The sequence below is a fragment of the Camelus dromedarius genome, chromosome 20, assembly GCF_036321535.1.
Source record: "Camelus dromedarius isolate mCamDro1 chromosome 20, mCamDro1.pat, whole genome shotgun sequence".
NCBI classification, from domain to species: Eukaryota; Metazoa; Chordata; class Mammalia; order Artiodactyla; family Camelidae; genus Camelus; species Camelus dromedarius.
This window is the reverse complement of record NC_087455.1, coordinates 37,491,115-37,516,671: the sequence shown is the minus strand read 5'-3', so window position 1 is coordinate 37,516,671 and position 25,557 is coordinate 37,491,115. Positions and strand designations below refer to the sequence as shown.

Genomic DNA, 25,557 nt, shown 5'->3' with positions numbered 1-25,557 from the left:
CTGCATATAGTGACGCTTTTACCTCTTCTTTTCCAATTTGGATCCCTTTTATTTCTCTCTCTTGCCTGATTGCTGTGGCTAGGACTTCCAAGACTATGCTGAATAGAAGTGGTGGGAGTGGACAGCCTTGTCTTGTCTTAGAATTTAGTGGGGAGGCTTTCAGTTTTTCACCATTGAGTACTATGCTGGCTTTGGGTTTGTCACAACTAGCTTTTATTATATTGAGATATGTTCCCTCTATACCCACTTTGGTGAGGGTTTTTATCATAAATGGATGTTGAATTTCATCAAATGCTTTTTCTGAATCTATTGAGATGATCACGTGTCTTTTTGTCCTTTCTCTTGTTGATGTAGTGTATTACATTGATTTGGGTATGTGGAACCATTCTTGTGTTGCTGGGATGAACCCTACTTGATCATGGTGTATGGTCTTTTTTTATGTGCTGTTGGATTCTGTTTGCTAATATTTTGTTGAGGATTTTTGCATCTATGTTCATCAGTGGTATTGGTTTGTAGTTTTCTTTTTTGGTAGTGTCTTTGTCCGGTTTTGGTATCAGGGCGATGGTGGCTTCATACAGTGAGTTTGGGAGTATTCCCTCCTTTCCAGTCTTTTGAGAGTCTGAGAAAGGCAGGTAAGAGTTCTTTGTACATTTGGCAGAATTCCCCAGTGAAGCCATCCGGTCCTGGACTTTTGTTTGTAGGGAGGTTTTTTATTGCTATTTCGATTCCAAGTGATTAGTTTGTTCAAGTGGTCAGTTTCTTCTTGATTCAGTCTTGGTGGACAGTATGTTTCCAGAAACTTGTTCATTTCTTCTAGGTTATCCATTTTGTTTCCATATAGTTGTTCATAGTAGTCTCATATCATATTTTGTATTTCTGTGATATTGGTTGTAATTTCTCCATTTTCCTTTCTTATTTTGTTTGTGCTCTCTCTTTTCTCTTTCTCATGAGATTGGCCACAGGTTTGTCAATTTGGCTTAACTCTTTCAAAATCCAGCTCTTGGTTTGATTGATTTTTTCTGTTTTTTTAAATCCCTATTTTATTTATTTTCTCCCGTATGTTTATTATTTTCTTCCTTCTGCTGACTTTTTTCTTTGCTCTTTTTTTTTTTCTAATTCTTTTAGCTGATAGGTTAGATTGTTTATTTGAGATTGTTCCTTTTTGAGGAAGGCCTGTTTTTTTTATAAACTTCCCTCTTAGCACTGTATTTGCTGCATCCCATTGATTCCGTGTGCTTGTGTTTTCATTGTTGTTTGTCTCAAGGTATTTTTTAGTTTCTTCTTTAATTTCATCATTGACCCACTGGTTTTTTAGTAACATGTTATTTACTCTCCATGCTGTCATTTCTTTTCTCCTTTGTTTTTCTGCAGTTGATTTCTAGTTTTATGGCATTGTGGTCACAAAAGACACTTGAAATAATTTCTGTCTTCTTAAATTTGTTGAGGCTTCTTTTGTGCCCAGGTAAATGGTCTAGCCTAGAAAATGTTCCACGTGAACTTGAAAGGAATGTATATTCTATTTTTGGGGGATGTAATGTTCTGAAAATATCAACCAAATCTAATTATTCTATTGTATCACTTAATTTCTCTGCTGCCTTATTAATTTTCTGTCTGGAAGGTCTGTCCAGTGATGTTAATGGGGTGTTAAAGTCTCCTACAATGATTGTATTCCCATCAGTTTGTTCCTTTATATCTGTTAGTATTTGCTTTATGTATTTTGGTGCTCCTATATATTGGGTACATATATGTTAATGAGTGTAATATCATCATCTTTTACTGCTCCTTTAATCATTATAAAATGTCGTTTATCTTTCTTTATGGCCTTTGTTTTAAAGTCTATTTTATCTGAAGTCAGTACTGCTACACCTGCTTTCTTGTCATTTCCATTTGCATGGAATATCTTTTTCCATTCTCTCACTCTCTATGTATGTGTGTCCTTCTCCCTAAAGTGGGTCTCTTGTATGCAACATATTGTAGGTTCTTACTGTATTGTCCAGTCTACCACTCTGTGTCTTTTGACTGGAGCATTTAGTCCATTAACATTTATAGCAATTATTGATAGATGTGTGTTTATTGCCGCTTTGAACTTATTTTGCAGTTGATTTAGTATTTCTGTTTGTTCCTTTCTTTTTCTTTCTGTGGTTTGATAATTTTCCTTTGTATTATCTTTGTTTCTTTTTAGTGTTTGTGACCCTATTGTAAGTTTTTGGCTTGTGGTTACCCTGTTTTGTAGGTATATTAACCCATTACTATATACATTTCTTAAAAAAGATATTAACGTATGGTCAAACCCATCCTAGTGAGAAGAAAAAAAAAAAAAGAAAAAGAAAAAAAAACCTCTAGTTTCTTGCTCCCTTCTCCCACCTTTAATGATTTAGATGTCTTCTTTTACAATTTCGTGTTTATTCTGTAGTAATTCATGGTATTGCCTTTCCAGTTGTGGTTTTCTCCTTTCTGTAGTATCCTGCTGCTTTTCTATTTAGAGTAGACTTTCCAGTATTTCTTTTAGCATAGGTTTATGATTGCTAAATCCTTTAGGTTTTGCTTGTCTGTGAAGTTCTTTATCTCTTCTTCTATCCTAAAGGATAGCCTTGCTGGATAAAGTATCTTAGGTTATATCTTTTTTTCATTCAGGACTTTGAATATGTCTTGCCACTCCCTTCTGGCCTGTAGTGTTTGTGTAGAGAAATCAGCCAAAAGCCTTATGGGAATTCCCTTGTAACTAACTGTTTGATTTCCTCTTGCTGCCTTTAGAATCATTTTTTTCATCCTTAACCCTGGCAATCAATCCTGATTATAATATGTCTTGGTGTGGGTCTGTTTGGGTTCTTCTTGTTTGGGACCCTCTGTGCTTTCTGTACTTGGAATCTGATTTCTTCTATAGGTTTGGGAAGTTTTCAGTCATGATTTCTTCAAATACCTTTTCAATCCCCTTTGCTCTTCTCCTTCTGGGACCACTATTATGCGTAGATTGGCACGCTTTGTATTATCCCATAGGTCCCTTATATTGTTTTCATCAGATTTTATTTGTTTTCCTCTCAGTTCTTCTGGTTGGGTGATTTCTGTTGTCCTGTCTTTTAAGTCACTTACTCGTTCCTCTGCATTATCTAGCCTCTTTTTACAGCCTTTAGATCAGCTCTTCTCTCAGCAAATGAGTTCCAGTTTTAATTGGCTCCTGTTTATACTTTCAATTTCCTTTTTGACATACTTTATATTTCTAAACACAATCTCTTTTAGTTCCTTCAGTACTTTGATCACTGTCTTTTTGAAGTCATGATCTAGTGGACTATCAAGGTCTATTTCATTGATCATTCTTTCTTTTGTTCTTTTAATTGTGAGTGGTTCCTCTGCTTCTTCATTTTGCTTATATCTCTCTGGCACTATGGCTTATGGAGTATCTTATGTAGTATGGTTCTGAAAGGGGTTATTTATTTATTTATTTATTTATCTACAGCAGATGCAGAAATAAAACTAAAAGGAGAAATTTAAAAGAAGAAAAAAAAGATTTGAAAACAGTATAATCAATAACAACAACAAATTGAAGAAAAATAAAAATCAAGTTGACAAATTTTCAAAAGCTTAAAATTGAAAACAGTATAATCAATAAAAGAACAAAACAAAGAGAAATAAAAGTCAAATTGAGAGAAATTTAAAAAAATTGAAGAAAAAAGATTTGAGAACAGACTGTAGTGGATAAGAAACTAAGAGAAATTAAAATGAAATTGAGACAAATTTAAAAAATAAAATATTTTAAAAGAAAAATGTTAAAAGATTAAAAAAAATCCCAAAATTTATAAAAAGTAACAACTAAAGAAGTAAAAGAAAAAAGAAAAGAGAAGAAAAAAACAGTGGATGTGTTCCCATGGAGACTGTGCACCTTTAATAATTTTGTCGAGAGGTCCTTCTTAAGTATGGGTGGTTGTCAAGCCTTCCTTCCCTGCCTTTTGCCTGTTATGCCTTTGGTTAGGGGTGGGGCCAGTGATTTGGTAGCCAGAGGCTGCCCTGACTATTGATCGGACCTTCTCTTTGTTCTGTGGTTGTTGCCGCTCCTGCCCTCGCCCTGCTGTGCAAACTCCGCTTGCTGGTTCCAGAGGCCCTCCGGTCGCGGCCCTAGTCTGTGCTGGTCCCAGTGCTGGTAGGTGGGCCGGTCGATCCCTTTTCAGTGCCGCTCCCTGTGCAGTGTAGGGTCCAAACTCGGTAGGTGGGTTTGGAGAAAATGCCTGCACCAGCCCTTGCCCCTGCTCTGTGCCAGAACTCTGCTCCTTGTTCATTTGTCTTAGAGGCACCAGGGCAGAATGATCCTATCTGCCTCAGGCTGTGAACAGATCTCAGTCTCGTCTGTTAGGTTGCGGAGCCCCCAGGTACTGACTCAGGTTTGGACCCCGCCCCGCCTGGAGGATATGGCGGCTGTGGCTGAGCCCCGCCTCTTCTCCCAAGAACCGGCCAGTAATGATTTTGTGAGTCTTCAGAGATGAAGGCTACGGCCCCCTCCCCCAGGGCACACCAACAGTGTTGCTTTGCTTTTTTTTTGTATTTTATGGGGGACCCAGGTTGTTCTGCTATGTATCCCCTCCCAGCCATGGTGCGCAGCACCATGCAGTCCCCCGAGGTTGCCTCTGTACAGCCTGCCCCAGTGCTCCACCCAGCTCTGGCAGCCTGGCCCGTCCCATCCCTGCTGGGTCACGTCTAGGGCTGGGGGTCGCAGGGACCCTTTGTGCCCGTTTATCTTAGTTCTTTCAGTCAAGGGCCGCTTCTTATAGATCTGAGCCTCGGAGGCTCCCCCTCCATCCCGTCGACCTCTCCATTGGAGAGGGGGACCCAGCGAATGAGTGCTATTCTTCCTTTGCTGCTCCCTCCCCATGGGACCGGTCCCACTCTATTTTCCTTTTTCTTCCTTTTTTTTCCCTTTTCTCCTACCAGATTTGTGGCATATTTTGTCTTTTGAAGAAGGCGATGTTCTGTCAAAGTTCAGCAGGTGTTCTGGTTGGCTGGGTGGGTCCGTGGATGTCAGTCCTGGTGTATTTGTGGGAGAAGGTGAGCTACGAGCGTCCTTCTACTCTGCTATCTTGGCCCTTCCCCGACCCTTTCTTTCCTTCCTCCCTCTCTTCCTCTGTTTCTCTCTTTTCTTTTCTCCCCCTAATAGAGGCACTGGGGATTGAACCCAGGACCTTGTGCATGCCAAGCATGCACTCTGCTGCTGTGCAGTACCCCCACCCCTGTCAATAGCCTTTCTTAATGCCTCTCACATTTTTGTGATCTCCTTCTTGAACTCAAGTTGTGGTATACTGGAGAGGCCTCTTTCATCATTTGTTCTCAGAGGATTTCTTTTGTTCTTTTAATTGGGAGTGGTTCCTCTGCTGCTTCTTTTTACTTAACATTTCTTGAACACTGTGGATTTAGGAATCACAGTTATGTACTGTGGTCCTGAAGGGCTGTTTTTATGTGGGAGTGACCCTGTGTTGCCCATGTGCTCCTATATTTTTGTTGCAGGTCTGTTTTTAGTGTGGGTGGCTGCCACATCTTTCCTCCGTCTGTGCTGGCTGTCATCCCCTTGATAGGTGGTGTGGTTGGTGGTGTCGTGACCAGAGCCTGGCACTGGATGCTGAGCACTGCCTCCTCTTTGCTTTCTGATTGTCACAGCCCTGTTGGAACTGAGTCAGATCCCCGGTTTCTGGAGTAGAAGTTCCCAGATCTGTTTCTGAGTTGTGTATAAGGTGGGCAGGGCTGGAGTATTTCCGGTGGGAGAGGAGCCACTGAGCCACTTTGTGAGAGTTGTCCACCGGTGTGTGCATTCTGGTGTCACCTGTCACCCACTGTGCGGGATCACAAAGTGCACTGCTCTTGGCCTGCCTCAGCTGTGGAAATGCAGGCAGTCTGCCCACCTGTCCCTCAGGGGACAGGGTAGATCCACTGGAGTTAGTCACCAGCACCTGCCATAGTCACGCACCAGTAACTTTCTTGGATGTCTTGCAGCACTGAGCTTACAAAGGCACCAGTCACGTAAATCTGCCAAAGCCACCAGGGACACATCTCAGATTTCAGCCCTATTTCCACCTGGAGCAACTCACCAGCACTCGCGTGTTCCCAGAGCTCTTAGAGGTGGAGCCGTGCCAGCTGTGATCATGAGAAGAAAGAGGCTGCTCTGGTGGGGTCCTGCCTCTTACTTCGTGCGCATTAACAGTGGGGCTTTTTCATGGCAGACCTGTGCTCACTGCACACACTGCCCCCTGTGGTCCACACCGCGTTCCAGCCCCTTCAGGCTGTCTCCCTGCAGCCAGCCCTAGTCCTCTCCCTGGGTTCTGTCTTCTGAAGCCCGAGTCTCACCAGCAGACGTGCTTCCCAGGCTGGGGAATGCAGGGGGTAGCGTGGATCCTCTGTGCTGGCCTCGCTTTTCTGTCTGCTGCAGACCAGCTGCGGCATTCTCCTCTGAGCCTCTGAAGTCCCTTTCTGTCCCTGCTGATCTCCCCACGGCGGAAGGGGCTTCTCAAGGTGAGGGAGCCTTTCCTTTTCCGCAGCAGCCTCCCAGGGGCACAGGTCCTATCGTCCCAACTGGTTACATGGACATTTTGCTTGTAGCTTGATTGTTTGAGGTCTTATGCCAGAGCTTAGTAGGTATTCTTTGAGAATTGTTTCACATGTAGATGTATTTTTGATGCAATTGTGGGAGGAGGTGCGCTCTGCATCTTTCTATTCTGCCATCTTGAAGCCCCTCCCTGTCTACACCTTCCCACATGACAAAGTATGTTAATCCAAGTATCAGTAAAATAGCACCCCAGATTCTGATAATATTTAATCCTGCCTATCCATCATGATACTTCCTCAAACTATGTTGCAGTCAGAGGGGCTGTTTTTTCTCACTTGAAGCACTTGGTTAATTTTAAGGCAGACATAGTGATGCTGTCATCCTGTCTCCTTGTCCCACTCATTGCCCAATGACTGATATCCAGCCCCAGCGATGCTGAAAGCACAGTTGAATAGTCCGTTTGTCTCCATGCTACCTGCCTCGTGCTTCAGTAGCCATTTGCAGCTCGGAAATACCTCTTCTCCGTCTCTATCCAGGCTTCCAGTTTTCTCAGGCTGCACCTCCCTTTCCTGGGGCCCCAAAGCTCTGGGAGAGGGTCACTATTACTTTCGTATCTGCCACTGACTCTTTCCATCAAAACTCCCTCTTTGGTAGCCCACTATTATAACCCGTAGTCATAATAAAAAGCCCCTAAAAATACACATACGTAATGGATTTTGCGATCGTCTCATATGTTATGCCACATAGAGCGGTCAGTTGCACTGGCAGCCCCGTGGGTCCTGTTCAGCCCCATGTCTCCTCCCTGTCTCCTCTCCCCCTGTGACACCTCTCCCCTTCCTGTTCCCTGTCCTAATGCCTGATCCCACCGTGCTGTGAAAACCACCTGTCCTTCCGCTCTTACGCCCACAGTCTTCCCCTCGCATCCTCTCCTGCAGCCTTCTGAAGCACTGGGGGCTACACGTGCCGCGCTTCCATGGTGGCGTCCTTTGGCCTCCACCTGCTCTGGCCTTCTGACCCTTAGCCGGCTTGAGAACCCTCCAGTATTGCTTACATTCCTGCTCGAAAGGCACCTTCCCTGGGAAGCCTCCTCCAGCTCCTCCAGGCAGGGCCCCACCCTCTCTCTCCACGCTTCCGCGTTGCTTGGCGATTGCCCTTTGGTGAGGACTGCAGTTGTTAGCTGGGGCTTTTGCTTGTCTGAGCCAAACATGCCTTTCTAGGCAAGGAACTTGTCTTATGCGTGGACACTGCCCAGGCTCAGTGGATGTTTGTTAATGAATTAAGGATTAAGTACATTCTGCTCCATTATCCATCTCCCTTCCATCCGTCCCCTCTTACCTCTGTCTTTCATCCCGCATCACTTTCACTCATTCTCAGTGTAAAGTGAGGCAGGTCGGGGCTTAAATCACAGCTATGCCACCTAGTAGCTTTGTGGCTTCTGGTAAGTAACAAACTTTGTAATCTCAGCTTTCTCATCAATAAAATAGAGATAATGACACCTACCTATGTCATGGGGTTTTGAATAATAACCGAGGTAACATATGTAAATTCCCCAGGGGCAGTGCGTGGCATATAGTAAGAACTTACACCTGCTCATTTTGCTGGTACTGTTAGGACTAACGCCACCAGTACACTACTGAGAGCTTGAGCTGTTTCTGTGCTGTGGTGCCTTGGCGACGCTCGGTGACATTCTAGTCATCTGCATTTTGGTGGAGTTTAGTGGAAAAAACCCAGATTATTCACCACACATGCAGACTTCAAAAAGAGAAAAAGGGCAGTGGAAAAATCTAATGTAAATGAGAGGATATCAGCATAAAAAATCTTCCTGTTCCATGTGTTCATCACATTCTGTGTTTGCAAGTAAACAGCTGCTACACGTACTTAGTCTCTGGCTGACAGAGTCTCCTACGATGGAAGACCTCACGGGCTGCGGAACAACGGGAGTCAGAAGTGAGAAGCAATATGACAGATGACCTGCAGGCTTAGATTTAGCTTTTGGAATCTCTCACATGAAAGAGAAGCTTCTGAAGAAACTGGAAAAAATATATGATTGGAGTTTTTTTTTTTTTTTTAAACTCATCTTTTTTTATTGTTTGTTTTTTGTTGAGGAGGGAGGTAATTAGGTTCACTTACTTCTTTAATGGAGGTACCGGGGATTGAAGGAAGGACCTCGTGCATGCTAAGCATGTGCTCTACCACCGAGCTCTACCCTGCCCCTCTGATTAGAGAGTTTTGGTTTGGGTTGTTTTTAAATCTTAGGCTAAGATCCTGGACATAACGATAGACCTTCAAATAGGATCGCTTAGGAGAGATACAAATGCTTTGCTCAAAAGAGCCTAGAATTAAACCTCAAAATGCAAAGCTCCTGCAGAAAACTAACTTATATGCAGGTTGAATAAAAATGGAAATGATAACATGGGTGTTTGTAAAATTTGCAAAAAGAATTTTTTTAACCTTATAAAAAGGCAAAATGAAAAGGCTTGTAGTAGTAAATAACACCATCTGATTCCTCTTGACGCGCACTCGCTGAGATCCGCTGCCGTCCTTCATCTGTCATTTTTTGTTAGCAAATAAGTAGGCTGTGTGAGTGGCACTTTAAAAAAATTTTTCTTTTTTTTGAGTTATAGTCAGTTTACAATGTGTCAATTTCTGGTGTACAGCACCATTTTTCAGACATACGTGAATATACATATATTCATTTTCATATTGTTTTGCACTGTGAGGTACTATAAGATCTTGAATGTATCTCCCTGTGTTATACAGTATAATCTTGTTTATCTGTTACATATATACCTGTCAGTATCTGTAAAGCTCAAACTCCCAGTTTATCCCTAGCCACCCCACTGCCCCTGGCAACCACAAGTTTGTGCTCTATGTCTATGAGTCTGTTTCTGTTTTTTACGTAAATTCATTTGTCCTTTTCTTCTTCTTCTTTTTTTTTAGATTCCACATATGAGCGATCTCATATGGTATTTTTCTTTCTCTTTCTGGCTTACTTCACTTAGAATGACATTCTCCAGGGACATCCATGTTGCTGCAAATGGCATTATGTTATCATTTTTATGGCTGAGTAGTATTCCATCGTATAAATATACCACTTCTTCTTTATCCATTCATCTGTTGATGGACATTTAGGTTGTTTCCATGTCTTGGCTATTGTAAATAGTGCTGCTATGAACACTGGGGTGCAGGTTTCTTTTTGAATTAGGGTTCCTTCTGGATACATGCCCAGGAGTGGAATTCCTGGGTCATATGGTAAGTCTGTTTTTAGTCTCGTGAGGAATCTCCATACTGTTTTCCACAGTGGCTGCACTAAACTGCATTCCCACCAACAGTAAATTGCTTGGCCTTAATTTTGCACATACTAGTAATTGCACAATATGTTTAGCTGTTTTATTGTTTCCCCATTTTTTAAGTGAAGAAGTGAAGCTCAGAGAAGTTTAATAATTTTTTTCTAGGGTCTATTGTATGTTAACAGCAGTACCAGGATTCTTGAACCCAGGTCTCTCTGACTCCAAATTTGGTGATATTTTTCACTTTATTATGTATGCACATACGTATGTACTTCAGTCTACACATACACAAGTATGATTATAGCTTGAATTTGCAAAGATCTTGAATATGACCTGACTCCCCAATACACAGTAGTTTTCTTCACTTAATGCACTAAATGCTTTCTGGGTAATCTGAAAAATTATGACTCTTTGAATCACTAAATACACTTCAAGAAAATAATGTTGGCATTAAAAAGCCTAGTCTAAGAACAGTTGATGTTATATTTGTGTGTTTAGAAACCATTTTGAAGATTTCATTGGCTCATAATATAACTAATGTTAATAGGTTAAATGAGAATTGCTAAGAGCCTTTCGCTTTGGTTACCCAAAGTTTGGTTTATTCAATCAAAATGTAAAAATATGACCTCCAGTAGAGAGGTGAAACAAAGGGTTTGTTAAGTGGGAATATTTTCCCTGAAGGCAGGGACACTCTCAGAGCACCATCCAGAGGCCAGATCCTATGTTTCCTGCATCTTGATAGCAAGGCTGTCCTTTGATGTGAGCTATTCAGTCAAGTTTCATTGGACCCCCACTAGGCTCCACAGCCCCGGTGATCTTCTGGTCAGGGGTCCTAGCCACAAAGAGAGATGACAAGATTAGGGGCTATGCGCTGGAAATCAGGATTATTGGCAGAAGGCTGATTTTTCATAATTTCATAATTCCTTACTGTTTTCTCAAACTTTTTGGTGAAAATTAGTGAAACTGAGAATCAGATAGCTTATTACAGAGAAGGAGCATTCTCAAATCGTCTTAGACTCATGTTTACTCTCAGGCATATACAAACTTGCAGACTCTTCAGCTACACATCTGCCAGCTTGAAAATCAAAGTCTAGTGAGAGTGATTCATTAAAAACAAACAAACAAACAGACAAACAAACAAACAAACTTCACACCCTAACAATGATCCTATTGGGACAGGTGACTCATATGGGAGTATGAGTGCAAGTTCTAACTGTAATAATTTATTTTATTTCTTTTTCCAAAGTAAGGGAAAACAAAATTTCTATTTCCACAGTATGTTTTTTTTCCTCCTAAAATGTAAAGCAATTTCACACTCATAAATATGTTGCTTTTCTGCCAAAAGCAGAAAACTGTTAAAATTCTTATCTTTATATAGCTTGGCTTATCAGCTATCACAGAAACAAAGAGAAAATTTAAATTCAAATTACCGAGTTCATGATAGGTTGCTTACAAGTCAGACCCTACTCCAGCAGCAGAGCTTGGAGTGTACAGAGCAGTGTCTACCCTAAAACGTGGCTTCTAGCTTAGGCACTTTCTGTGGTCCAGATCAGTGGGTTGGCAGCCCAGCATTCTTTTCCCTTTCTGTTTTGCAATGTACTCATTTCCTGTACTCTGTCTGTATCCAGGAGACGTGTAGCATTATGGTTAAGCTTATGACTTTGCTTTGTCCCATTTCCTGGGTTCAAATCCCTGTTCTGCTTAATCTGTGAACTGGGCAGAGGTAAAAAGACAGTGCCTTTCTCACAAACTTGTTGAAAGATTAAATGAGTTAATACACACAGTTTTCTTGGAAATGTGCCTGACCTTTAAGATGTTCTTAAAAGTGTTATCTATTTCCATTTTTAGTCCTAATGCTTACTCTTATTTGGTGGGACTATCCATCACAATGTCCTACCCACCCTACCTCTGGTGCTGAGTTATGCATCTGGCAGATGAATACAGAACATCTGGCCCAGATGTTCTGACCTTAATGACCTTTCTAAGGCTTCTGCGCTTCCCTGGTGCTTGTCTTACGTCTGCCCTGCTCATTCAGCTTTTCCTATTGTTTGCAAGCCAGTAGTCCTAATACAATTTCTTGTGTGTGCTTGGGTTTGACCCTAAATGCCTAAAATAGCCTCTGGATTCTAAACTCCACACTGAAAACTGAAGAAACTCAATTCATTTTTATTTATGGTTTTAAAATAAAGTAATTAATTAAAGAAGTGGGAAATAATGAAATGCAAGCAATACGTTGTATATCTAAGGCTGTCCTTGACAGCAAAAGTACTGCCATGCTGGGTTGTGTTGGCTGTGTCCTCATGGTGTTGAATAACCAGTGATCAGTGTGTTTGTTTAAAAGTAGCAATATTTTGATTTTTTTTTTACAAAAATAACTCAACTGGTTATTACTTACACAGAGTTTTAAAAATGTTTTATTAAAGCTAATCAGAACTATGCATAGAAATGATAGTATGATTTGGAGTTAGAAATTCTTAAATTTTAATCTCAGCCCTTCCTCTCTTACTCCATCTTTCTTTCATTCATCTAACTGTTATTAGGCAATGCTCCTATTTGCCGGACCTTATGTTGGGCACTAAAAATACTAAATAAATAAGACTTACTTAAAATCAGTACTACACACACACACACACACACACACACGCTCACACAGTACAAGGAATGGAATGGAGTTCAGTTAAAGTTCAAATTCTAGAGCAGAAGGTAAACATGAATTTGAAAATAATTACATATTCTAATTAAATTAATTATACTCTAAAAATAAAGTAAAATTAATTATACTCTAATTAAAAATAAATTAAAATAAAATAAATTAATTACACTCTAAAATAAATTAAAATGAAATCAATTAAATTAATTATATCCTAATTAAAATAAGTTAAAATAAAACTGAAAATAGATGCTGTGATATAAATCTACTCTAGGTTCTGTGTTGGAGTACCCTTCCTGTGGTATACGTCTGATTCTCTCACTTCTCTGTTCAGATACCTTCATTTGTTACCTATTGCCTGCAGGATAAAATCCAGACTCCTGAGCACGGTATTAACTGTCTAACTTCCTTCCCTCGTCCCCTGTTATCTCTGAAGGATCCTGCCAACCCTTCATATGCACAGCTTGCTCTGCCTTCAGTCTTTCTTGTCTCAGCCCGAGCGTATCCCTCCCGTGAAGTCCCCTCTGAATCTGATCTGGCAAAGAAATGGCTTAGGAGTAGGGGTTGAGTTTGAAACTAGTTCTGTGACACGCAAGCTGTATAACTTGGGGTAGGTATTTATACCTTTATGCCTGGCTTATAGGCTGTTGTGATGATTAATGAAATAACACAATTAAAGTACCCTACACTTAAAAATACATATTCAATGAATGTTAGGATTTTTGTCTTACTACCCGTCACCCTCCTGTCTTTAGCTTCATAGCATTCTGTGTGTAATGCCACTTGACACGTTGCCCTGAAAACTTTGTGGGTTTGCTCCCCTTTTCCCTGTGAAATTGTTAAGCTCTTTAAGGGCAGGGACTGTACCTCCTTGTACATCTAGTAATTAATGTTTGATTCATGGTTAGTTTTCATAACCATTACTAAATTACAATGGGAAAATAGAGGAAGGTAAGTCTAATTCTGCCTGGGGTGTTGAGGAAGGCTCCACTTGAGTTGTCATTCATCCAAGTAAGTGTGGGATAGGTGGGGGGACAAGTAATTCCAGGGAAAGGGAAAAGCAAGGACAAAGGCACACAACTAGGAAAAAACGCATAGTAGTGAGTTACTGAACACAATTTCTCAATTTGTAAAAATATATATTAGCTACCTACCATGCTCATATCTAAAATCACACTCTAACCCCGGCTGCCTGACTCGCTCCTTCAGCAGCATCCTCCGTGTCAGGAGACGACACTACCATTCAGCAGCTGCTCCAGCCAAGCAGGTTCAGAGGCTTCTGTGAGTCTCCTCTTTGTTTAATAACTCCACATCTAGTCCCTGTTGTCTCCACCGTTAAAATATCTTCAAAAATCTAATCACTTTTCGTTACTTCCAAATCTCGACCCTGTTAAAGCCTCCGTAATCTTGCACCTGGACTACTGCAACACCCTCCAGATTAGAGCTATTGAAGGCTTCAGTAAATGTAGGGCCAAGGTAAAAACTGAATTTGATATTTTTGGCAAAGAGTTGGTAATTAATTGGAAATATTTAATGAGCGAGATGAAGGTATTTGATGGCACTTACATATGTATGGGGAGGAAAGAGCAGATTTCTAGTTTTTGGCTTGGGTTCCTAGATGGGTAATGAGATTGCTAAATTCTTTATGTTGAGAATGTCATATGTATTAAAAGCATATTTTTTTTGCTAATATCGGGGTCACTTACAGTTATGAGAGCTTACTTATGAATATCTGTTGCTCTTTTAATAAGTGACATTTATCTTTTTCCTTAATATTGTAAATCACTCCTAAATTGTTAAAAATGTAACAGCTTGTGCATTACCAAGACTTATATGGCCACGAGAAAATTAGTTCAGACTTCAAAAGAAAATATTACAGTAATTACAGTAAGTAACCCTAGCAAAGGATTTCTGTATGCCAGACGTTATACTAGACAGACTTTCATTTACTCTTCATAATAATTTTTCCAGGAAGATACCATTATTCCAATTTTATAAATGAATAATTTGAGACATAGGTAACGTGTTCAGTGACCCAGAGTAAGTAAATAGAACTTGTATCCAGATTCCCCTCTGACTCCAAAGTCCTTGTACTTCGCTCAGGATGCTTCGTTTATTGTGGCTCATCTCTGTAGTAGGGTTGTGCTGTTGAAATCAAGAAATATCTGTCTTTCCACATGAATAACGCTAAGTGAATCAATGTAATTTAAAAACAGAAGATAAAAATATATGGAATTGTTTTGGCCATGATTGTGTTTGAAGGTGGCATGGTATAATGGATATCTGAAACCAAAAAGGACAATCTTTAATCTTAGCTATACTATTCATTATTTCATTTATTCATTTGCCTAGTATTTTATAAGTGCTTTTTGTATCCAAGACACTGTGCTAGGGGAAGAGAAAAGAAATACATACATTTTTGTATACACTTTGACTAGGTTGTGATCTTGGACAAATTAAACCCTCTGAGATTTTCTCATTTTTAAGGCAGGAATAATAAGACTGAATTAGCACAATAGGTGAGGATTAAGCAAGGTAAATATATATAAAGCCCCAAGGATTTTGCTTAGTATCTTTTGAATATTCAAAACATGTCAGTGCCCTTCTACCTTCATTAATTTCGTATAGGTCCTAAAGATATGATTTCTTCACTTGTGGATCAATTATGGAACGGTAACTAAAAACTGTGAGCCTTTACAAGGTTTTATGTTACTAGGACAAATTATATGTGTGTAATGAAAGTAACTACCCTTAGATTTTTGCACATAGATCTGGAGAACACTTAGTCGATCAACCCTAATAAACTCTTAGGGACCTGAGGTAGGGAAGAGATATTGGACAATGTTGTCCTCTGAAAGCTTAGCATCTTCTTGATAAATGAGTGATAAACGCAGAGAAAATTGAATAATAATGTCTTCAACAATGCAAGAGGTATCACTAAATTGAGTGTTAAATACACTAATGTATAAAGAGTTCAGAGAATGTGGTCTCTGGGCTTGGGGTGGCCTTGGTAAGTTAATGGAATGATTGTCCTCAACTAAATCTCTAAGATGGGTAAAAATTGAGATAGCTATAAAAAAAGAAAGATAGTTATTAATCAGGACCAATTCAGTTTACAGGGACAGAAATCTGTTTCAGATTAGTTTAAGTAAAGTTGAGAGTTTGTTGGCTCTTGTAATTGAAATACCCGGAAATGACACTACTTCAGTCCCAGCTGTATCTGAGTGTTCACGAGTCACTTTCTCTTTCCCTATGTCCCTCCTTTCTCCATTTCAATTCTGGTTTTCCTTTGGTTGGTTCTACTTTCAGGGAAGTTTCCTACTGAGAGTCACAAGATGGCTTCCAGAAGGGCTCCTACAATTTTGACAAGTCAAAATAGGGAGAGAAAACATCTCTTTCAAAATGAGTTTAGCAAAAATCTCAAGATTTTCTGAGTGATCTGCTAGAGTCACATGCTTATCCTTGAAGCAATAACTGAGAGATGGATGGAACTAATTTTCAAGGCTTGGATTACATACACCCCTAGAGGAGGGTGGGGTGCATGCAGCCCCAACTAAAATACAGTGAGAGAGAGGCCCGGTGATCTCGCAAGGGAAAGTCACAGTATTTTAACCAAAATAAGGAAATTAGATGTTAACCAGGCAGAAATAACAGATAATCTTCTTTTGGAAGGTAAATTAACTTGGAAAGTGGTGATTATCTACTGGGAATGAAGACAGGGAGGAGGGGAAAGGAAAGCAATTCAATTATGCATTGTATTCCTTTTCTTATATCTAACAATTGTATTAAAACATTTATTTATTTTTATTTTGTAGCAGAACTTGCCTACAAATGGAGTATCTTTGCATTGCTAATTTTGAATCCATATTCTCTACAAATGACTCAGTGTTCTTCCAACAAATGTTTCTCATCTTTCCATGAAAATGAGTAAATAGGGAGATGTTTTCTTGTTGCCTTTCTCCCAGTCTCCGTAAAATGTTATTGTTGATTCTCCATGGACGTGACATTAAATACGTATTTTTTTCACTAGAATAGAAGCACATTCTTTCTAGTCATGAAAAACTAATATACACTCATTTCCTCAAGGTGAAGACAGTTTTTTTCATATTCACAAAACAGCTTTTAAGTGACAAAAATATTTGATGTAAGAAATAAGCTTTCCTGATAAACTATCTAAATATTTGGTTTCAAGTCATTGAAGGATCAGGTATGTAACTCGATGATTTGATTTTCTGCCCAATTTCTAGGCACTTGGTTTGTTTTGAACTGAAAGTTTAATGACCAGCTTTCAGAAGTGGGTCCCAGGAGATGTGCTTTCAGGGACCACATCTGAATTAACCTTGTATTTGGTTTCTTATGCTCCTGAAGAGAAAAGTAAGAATATGTAACAACTTCATGAAATTATGATGAATATGGTTAATAAAATTTAGAGTAAAATGCATTTCAAGATAACGGATCAACATATTTTTACTTGCGTAACACTAATACATAAAACACAATTTATTCCCCCAAATAGTCCATAGAAAACATGACAGCCAGGGCAGAATGCCTGGAGTTAAGAAAATGAATCTACTGAGTTGATTATTGAGTTTGATGTGTGTTAGCTTTCAAGATTTAACATGAATGAACATAACTGATTTTATCATGTTGATAACATGGCAAAATTTTTTAATATTTTAAAGTATTTTAATTCTATATAACTTTTTAAGAGCAGTTTTACGTTTACAGAAAACTCTGAAGCTAGTGTAGAGAATTACCATACCTCACATCCAGTTTTATTGTTACATTTTATGTTAGTGTGGTTCATTTGTTGCAATTAATGAGATAATATTGTTACATGAACTAAAGTCCATACTTTTATTCAGTTTCCTTTGTCTTTACGTAATGTCCTTTTTCTGTTTCAGGATCCCGTCCAGGATGGCACATTACATTTCATAGTCTTATCTCCTTGGTTCCTCTTGGTTAAGACAGTTTCTTGTACTTTCCTTGTTCTTGAGATCTTGACAGTTTTAGGAAGGAGTAGTCTGGCATTTTGTAGACTGTCCCTTGACTGGGATTTTTCTGACATTTTTCTTATGAGTAGACTAGGGTTATGTATTTTGGGGAGGAAGTTCACAGACATAAAGTGCCAACACATCATATGAAAGGTACATACTATCAGCATGAATTATGACTGTTGATGTGACCATGACCGCCAGGCTGAGGTAGTGTTTGCCACATTTCTCTGCTGTAAAGTTTACTCTTTCGTTCCCTTTCCCTTACTTGACTCTTTGGAAGGAAGTCATTATGGGCAGCCCACACTTAAGGAGTGGGTAGTTATGCTCTGCCTTCTTGAAGATTTAGTGTCTGCATGAGTTTTATTTAGAATTGTACATTGGAGTTTATCTATTTTTTATTTTTTACTTATTTGTTTATTCAATATTTATTACACTATTCACATATGGATAGTTATGTACTTTGTATTATAATCTAATACTACTCAACTTACTTTTTAAAATTTTATTTTATTGAGTTATAGTCAGTTTACAATGTTGTGTCAATTTCCAGTGTAGAGCATAATTTTCAGTTGTACATGAACATACATATATTCATTGTCGCATTCTTTTTCACCATGAGCTACCACAAGATCTTGTATGTATTCCCCTGTGCTATACAGTATAATCTTGTTTATCTATTCTACATATGCCTGTCAGTATCTACAAATTTCGAACTCCCCGTCTGTCCTGTCCCTTCCCACCCCCCTCCCCCCAGCAACCACAAGTTTGTATTCTATGTCTGTGAGTCTGCTTCTGTTTTGTATTTATGTTCATTTGTCTTTTTCTTTTCTTTCTTTTTTTTTTACATTCCACGTATGAGCGATCTTGTATGGGATTTTTCAATACTACTCAACTTTGTTACTCAGATTTTCCCCGTGTTGGCCATTGGGAGCTATTTCAGTTGACTTCTGTGTGCCTTTGACATATCCTCATAATTGTGAGTGGTTTTTAGTACTTCCTTATTTTCTGATACTATAAGATGTTTCAGGCCCATCTTTTATAGGTTCTTCCCCAGTCCCAGAATCAGCTACTTCTCCAAGGAGCTCTGATTTTTTTGGTGTTAGAAAGCAAGATCTGGGTGATAGATGCACTCATTGGTGCTTCAAGCTCTCTCAGCTGATAGAGCAAAGAAATATATGTATATATTTACTCATGTATGTGTACATTTCTGCAAATATTTCTATGGGGACCCATATGTATCTTTAAGCAAAACATGAGTTCATACTGATATCACAGACTCTAAACCATTACTACATGAATTATTCTAGCCTCCCCCTTAGCTTATCAGTAACCTCTCACTCCAGCGGTAAGAAACAGGGCTCCCCCATTCAGCCATTTATTTACATAATTGTTAAATTCCAGTATACATGCATAACAATATCAGAATGTTTAACTTATACCCACATAAGAAACAGTTTTATCGACTATAGTATAGTGCTATGAACAGTTTCTTTCACTTTTAGTTTATAGATTCTGTTTATTTCCAAATTTACTTAGGTCAGCACATCTTTCCCTTACTCCCTTCATGAGGTTGTTTCTTACATTTCTAAGACGGCTAAATTGTTTAGTCACATTCTTTATTCCATCCAGTGATCTCCTGAACATAAATGATTATTTAAGAATTTGCATACATTAAAGTTCATTCTTTACACAGTAAATTTCTGTGGGTTTTGATGAATGCATAATGTCATGTGTTCATCATACCATGTCATGCAAAAGTTTCCCCACCCTAAAAAATCCTCTGTCCTCACCCTTTCAACCCTACCTTTTTGCCCTAAAATCCCAGCAATGAGTGATCTTTGTGTCTTTATAAATTTGTCTTTTTCAGAATGTCATAAAATTAGAATTACAAACTACATAGCCTTTTCAGACTGGTTTCTTTCAGTTAGCAATACACATATAAGATTCATCCATTTCTTTCCATGGCTTAATAGCTCATTTTAAAGTCACTGAATAATAGTCCATCATGTAGATGTACCAAAATTATTTTACCCATTTGCCTATTTAAGGATATCTTGGTTCCTTCCAATTTTTGGTGATTATGAATTAAGCTGTTCTAAATATTCATATGCAGGTTTTTATATGATCATAAGTTTTTAACCAGTTGGGTAAGCATGATTGCTGTGTAAGAAAACGCCAAAATGTCTTCCAATGTGGCTACACCGTTTTGCTTTCCCACTAGCAATGAAGGAATGTTCCTATTGCCCCAGATCCTAGCCAGGAATTGGTATAGTAAAATTTGTAGGGTGTTTTGTGGAAGATGTTTAGCCATTATAATGGGTATCTCATTAGAATGAAAGTTACTAATTCCCTGTGACAAACTACTACAAATGTTTTCAAATGATTATTTACCATCTGGATATTATCTTTATTTTTTGTTACATTCACTAGTTTGTTCTATTTTTGAGATTCCAAATATAGGTGATACCATACAATATTTGTCTTTTGCTGTCTGACCTATTTCACTAAGCATGATGCCCTTCAGGTCCGTCCATGGTGTTGCAAATGACAAAATTTCCTTCTGTTTTATAGCTGAGTAGTATTCCGTTGTATATGTATGCCCCATCTTCTTTATCCATTCATTTGTTGATGGACACTTAGGTTGCTTCTGTTCTAGGTTATTATGAATAATGTTGTTACGAACATTGGGGTGCATGAATGTTTTTGAATTAGGGTTTCATTTTCTTTGGATGTATAACCAGGAGTGGAATTGCTGGATTATATGGTGGTTCTATTATTAGTGTTTTTAGGAACCATACATACCGTTTTCCACAGTGACTGTACCAATTTACATTCCTACTAACAGTGTACAAGGGTTCCTTTTTTTCCCACTTCCTCACCTTCAGTTTTTATTTGTGGACTTTTTGATGATAGCTATTCTGACAGGTGTGAGGTGATGCCTCATTGTAGTTTTGATTTGCATTTCTCTGATGATTAGTGATGTTGAGCATCTTTTCATGTGTCTGTTGGCCATCTGTATGTGTTCTTTGAAAGAATATCTACTCAGGTCTTCTGCCCATTTTTAAATCAGGTTGTTTGGTTTTTTGATGTTGAGTTGTTTTAGCTTTTATATATGTTAGGTATTAAGCCCTTGCTTGCATATTTTTTTCAAATATTTTCCTCCATTCAGTAGGTTGTTGTTTCATTTTGTCAATGGTTTCTTTTCCTATGCAAAAGTTTTTAAGTTTAATTGGGTCTTATTTGTTTATTTTTGCTTTTGTTTCCTTTATCTTAGGAAACAGATCCAAAAATTATTGCTACAATTTATGTCAAAGAGTGTTCCACCTATGTTTTCTTCTATGAGTTTTATCATTTCTGGTCTTACACTTAGGTCTTTAATCCATTTGGAGTTTATTTTTCTATATGGTGTGTGAAAATGCTCTAATGTTCCACTTTGTTGAGAGTTTTTATTATAAATGGATGTTGAATTTTGTCAGAATATTCTGCATCTAACAGGATGATCACACAGTTTTTATTCTTCAGTTTGTTAATGTCACGTGTCAGATGGATTGATTTATGGATCCTGAACCATCCTTGCATCCCTGGGAGAAAGCCCACTTGATCATGGTGTATGATTCTTCTAATGTATTATTGGTTTTGGTTTGCTAATATTTTGTTGAGGAATTTTGCTTCTTATTTTATTAGTGATATTGGCTTGTAATTTTCCTTTTTGTGATATCTGTGTCTGATTTTCGTGTAAGTGCGATGCTGGCCTCATAGGATGACTTTGGAAGCATTTCTTCCTCTGAATTTTTTTGGAATTGTTTCAGAAGTATAGTTGTTAACTCTTCACTAAATGTTTGGTAGAATTCACCTGTGAAGTCATCTGGTCCTGCAGTTTTTTGTTTGTTGGGAGTTTTTAATTACTGATTCAATTTCATTACTGGTAATTGGTCTGTTCAAATTTTCTACTTCTTCCTAGTTCAGCCTTGGAAGATTGTAAACATCTAGAAATTTGTCTTTTTGTCAAGGTTGATTTTGTTGGCAATTGTTCATTGTAATATCTTATGATCCTTTATATTCATGTGGTGTCAGTTGCAACTTCTCTTTCATTTCTGATTTTACTGATTTGGGCCTTATCCCTTTTATTCTTGATGAATCTGGCTAAAGATTTATCAGTGTTGCTAAATTCTTTTCAAAGAACCAGCTCTTAGACTCATTGATCTTTTCTATTGCTTTTATAGTCTCTATTTCATTTATTTCTGCTCTGATGTTTATGACTTCTTTCTACTAACTTTGGGTTTTGTTTGTTCTTTTCCTAGCTCCTTTTAGATGTTACTTTTTTTTTCTTTTTTCTTTTTCTTGGTTCCTGAGGTAGGCTTGTATTGCTATAAACTTCCCTCTTAGTGTGGCTTTTGTTTCATCCCATAGATTTGGGATCATTGTGCTTTCATTTTCATTTACCTCAAGGTAGTTTTAAATTTCTTTTTGATTTCTTCAGTGAACCAGTGGTTGTTTAGTAGTATATTGTTTAACCTTCATGTGTTTGTGTTTTTTGCAGGTTTTTTTTCTTGAAGTTGATTTCTAGTCTCAGCATTGTGATTGGAAAATATGCTTGATATGATTTTAATTTTCTTAAATTGCCGAGACTTGTTTTGTGGTCCAGTATGTTCTCTGTCCTGGAGAATGTTCCATATGCACTTGAAAAGAACATGTATTCTGCTGCTTTTGGATGGAATGTTTTTACATATATATATATATATTCACCTGGACTTGAACATCTGTTTGCTTTCCCAGGCTATGGACATTTCAGCTATTATTTCTTCTAATATGTTGTTTGCCTCTTCTTCTCTCCCTTCCCCTTCTGGGCTTCCTATAATGTGAATGTTAGCATGCTTGATGTTGTCCCAGATACCTCTTAAACTGTCCTCATTTCTTTTTATTTGCTTTTCTTTTTTTCTGTTTAGCTTTAGTAATGTCCACTACTGTCTTCCAGCTCATTGATAACCTTTCTGTGTATCGTTTAGTCTACCATTGTTTCTGTCTAGTGTACTTTTCATTTCAGTAATGTATTTATCACCTGTTTGGTTGTTCTTTACATTTTATAGCTCTTTGTTAAAAACACCTAATTTCTTGTTCTCTTTGTCCATTCTTCTCTCAAGTTCTTTGATCATCTTCACAGTCACTCCTTTGAACTCTTTCTTGGGTAGATTTGCTGTTTCCACTTAGTTTTTCTGGGTTTTATCTTGTTTCTTCATTTGGAGCACTCTTCTCTATCTCTTCAATTTGTCTTACTTGCTTTTTAAATTTCTGTGTATCTAGTATGTTGGTTATATTTCCTGACCTTGGAGAACTGGCCTTTTGTAGGAGACATCCTGTGTGCCCCAGCAGTGCACTTCTCTCTGGTCACTAGAGCTATATGTCCCAGGGGTGCCCCCTGTGTGGGCTGCTTGGGTCCTTCTGTTGTTGGAGGCTGACTACTGTGGGCACTTTTGTAGGCTTGGCTGGCCCCAGGTCTGGTTGGTTGCTGGCCCTGCCTGTGCGAAGGCTGTCAGCCACTCCTTGGGGGTGCCAGAACTCCAGGGAGCCCTGGGGCTAATGCTGGCCCACTGGCAGGCAACGCTGGGTCCTGGGATCTGGCTGCAGGGCACAGGAGTCCCCAGGCTGATATTGGATTGATGGTGGGTGTGGCCGGTTCCTGACGTAGCTGGTTGTAGGGTCTGGAGTGTCCCAAAGTTTGTTTTGGTCTGCTGGTGGGCAGAACCGTGGCCCAGCCTGTCCCAAGGCTGGTGCCAGCCTGCTGGCGGATAGGCTGGGTTCACAGGCTGTGGGACTGTAGTTTCCTGGGGTGGGTGTCTTTTTGCCGGTGAGTGGAGCTGGATCCTGGGTGTCTCTGGACGCAGAGCCCTGGGGGTCCTGGATCTAGTTCCTGTGCACTGGTGTGTGGGGCCTGGTCCCAGGCCCTCTGGTGGGCAGGGCCATCTCCAGGGATGGCGCTTGGCTCAGGTCATTTTAAGGCAGCCTGTCTGCTGGTGGGTGGGGCTGTGTCTCCGCCTGGTTAGTTTCTTGGCCTGAGGTGTCCTAGTACTGGTCCCTGGGGGCTGGTGGGTGTGAGTGGGGCTGGGTCCTGAGGCTAGTAACCTCAGGGGAGGATTCCAAAATGGCACTTGTCAACACCAGAGTCCACATGGTAGAACAAGTTCCCCACAATGGCTGCCACCAGTGTCTGTGTCCCCACGGGTGGGCTCTGCTGGCCTCCTCCAGGATCAGCAGGTATGTCTGACTCAGGCTCCTTTCAAATTACTGCGTCTGCCGTGGGTCCCAGAGCATGTGAGATTTTGTGTGTGCCCTTAAGAGTGGACTCTCTGTTTCCTCCCTCAGCTCTCCAGCTCTCCTGAAATTAAGCTCCTCTGGTTTTCAAAGCCAAACGTTCTGGAGGCTCATCTTCCCAGCACAGGACCCCTATGCTGGGGATCCTGATGTGGGGCTCAGACCCCTCACTCTGTAGGATAACCTCTGCAGTTGTAATTATTCTCCCATTTGTGGGTCACCTAACTGAAGGTGTGGGGTCTTGACTATCCTGTGACTCTACCCCTCCCACCTGACTCGTGGTATCTTCTTTACATCGTTAGTTGTAGAACATCTTTTCTGGTAGGTTCTGGTCTTTTTCATTGATAAGTGTTCATAAATTGTAATTTTGGTATGCCTGTGAAAGGACGTGAGCTCAGGGTCTTTCTATTCCACCATAATGGTCAGTCTGTGTATATCTTCTCTAGTATAGTGTCTATTCAGATTTTTTTGCCCACTTCTTAACTGGCTTTTTTTCTTATTGTTGAGTTTTAGGAGTTCTTTGTATATTATGGCTACAAGTCCTTACTCAGTTTTGCAAATATTTTCTTCCAGTCTGTGCCGTATTTTTCATTCTATTAAGAGTACTTTCTTTTTTTCACAGCACAAATTTTTAAAATTTTAATAAAGTTCAACTGATCAATTTTTTTTCTTTCATGGATTGTAATTTTTGTGTTGCATCTAAAAACTCATTACGAACCCAAGGTAACTTAGATTTTCTCTTTCTTTGCATTTTACATGTAGCTCTATGATATATTTTTAGTTAAATTTTATTATTGCAAAGATTCCAGGTTGGTATCTAGGTTAATTTTTTTGCATTTGGGCAGCCTGTCGTTTCTGTGCCATTTTTTGAAATGACTATTCTTTTTCCATTTAATTGCCTCTATTCCTTTGTCAAAGATCTTGACTATATTAGTATGGGTATATTTCTGAATTCTTGATTTTGTTTCATTGATGTATACGTGGTTTTTTTTTTTTTTTTTTTTGCCAATATAACACTGGCTTGATTACTGTAGCTATTTATAGTAAGTCTTGAAATTGGGTAGTGTAAGTCCTTTGTTTTTTCTTCTTCATTATTGTGTTTATTATCTAGGTCTTTTGTCTTTATATAAATTTTTTTTTCATTTCAGTAATTTTATTGAAAGGTATATCCCTTAGTAACAAAACATAATGGTAGTTGGTCAGGTTACCTCTGGCACCTCAAAATGAACACTGATGTATTCAAAATGTTGAAATTTATCAGTGTTTTGGGAAACTGAAAAGTTATCCGTAAAACATGGTTTATAAAAGTATAAGACACATTACAGTTCTTTGGTTTATTTTCCAGTCCATATCTACCCATAATATGATGTCAAAATTGGGTACAGTCATCCTGGACGGACTCAGTATACACACTGCACTGAATAACCACTTACATACAATACTTCAGCGCCGTAGATCTCCTGAGAGTCACTGAAATCCTGAACACTACCTCAGCAACCTTATTATGAAGTTGCCTCCTTTTCTTAAAATTCTTTTGGCACAGTAGAGGCAATTACTGAAAGTGTATTCTCTTCCTTTTAAGCGAAATTCTAAATTGGAAGCAATGACAGTTTTATAAAAACAGTCCTTAGTAAAAACTTCTGGAGTGTTAAATCAGAAAATTTTCACAATGATGCTAATTTATTTTGAATTACTACTACAATAAAACCAATTTTCTTGATGAGACTAGATTGAGGCAGTAAATTTTGTATAAAACTTTTTTTTATCATGGATACAAACATCACCTGG

The 25,557-nt window shown here is 39.0% G+C and overlaps 1 protein-coding gene across 1 annotated transcript in view; it reads left to right on the top strand.

The window, feature by feature from the left end:
* Positions 1-25,557, top strand: part of NECAB1 (N-terminal EF-hand calcium binding protein 1) — a 233,463-nt gene that overhangs the window by 20,296 nt on the left and 187,610 nt on the right. The window lies entirely within an intron of this gene.